The following is a 1,062-nucleotide window of genomic DNA, read 5'->3' as shown; positions in this document are numbered from 1 at the left end:
CTCATTTTGATAATTGATGTGGCGTGGTTGAATACCCATGGTGCAAGCGTGGGGAGCCATTGCCCACTTCTTTTTATACTTTTGTTTTTTCCTCTTCTCCCCCAACAATTTAAGTACTGAATTGTAGGTGGCCCACAAACCCAAGTTTAATCTACACACTCATCACAATGCTTCTCCTGTGATAACGGTAAAGCAAAAAGCAAACAAGTCAAATATAAGACTTTTGGATCTTAACCAAAAATAAATAATTAATTAAGAGACTTGAGAAAAAGAACTCAGAGAAGAGCGTGGCACCTGCACCCAACATATAGCAGTGAAATGATTGTTTTGTTCTTCGTGAAAGATGAAAATGTTTTTCCTATTTATTCTTATGCATATGTTTTTATTTTTCTCATCCTATGCTCCCTTATAAGAATCATTTCCCAAAAAATTTTAGAAAAAAGGATTTTTAAGAGGAGGGTACACTAGCTTGGTCTCTCTATCTCTTATCTTTTTCTTGCTCTCATTAAATGATCTGTCTTTTTTTTTTTTTTTTTTTTTTTTTTCTTTTCTATATACAAAACCATTGCATTGCCTCTATGCAACTTGTTATTTAGAGAACTCTTCTCTAAGAACTTAATTGCAATTTATAAAAGAATAAATAACACTTTTAATGAATGCAATTTTAATTTTTTCTCTCAAGAAAACAAAGAAGTCTATATAATTTGGACGACCAAATTGCTCTATCCCGTGGATTGGATTTGGAGGAGGAGATAGTTAAAAGTTTCTCTAGTTCGACCACTCAATAAACAATCATTAGAAATTAAACACTTTGAGGATTAGTTACATCTCATATCTCATATGTCATCTCAACACATGCGTCTCCACAACCAATCTTATATTCTCCTATAATAGTTGTAAAAATTTTTTAAGGTAATAGATTTATCTTTTTATGTATATTATTTTAAATTAAAAAAAAATACAACGAATGCATTAGACTCCTACCATTGTTGGATCATAGGATGGGATCACTGTCCTATGCCCCCTCAATGTGATGGAGACATTATTGCTTTTTTTTTTTTG

Source organism: Macadamia integrifolia, unplaced genomic scaffold (assembly GCF_013358625.1).
Source record: "Macadamia integrifolia cultivar HAES 741 unplaced genomic scaffold, SCU_Mint_v3 scaffold808, whole genome shotgun sequence".
In the NCBI taxonomy this organism is placed as follows: Eukaryota; Viridiplantae; Streptophyta; class Magnoliopsida; order Proteales; family Proteaceae; genus Macadamia; species Macadamia integrifolia.
The sequence above is the reverse complement of the archived record's forward strand: the minus strand, read 5'-3'. Positions refer to the sequence as shown.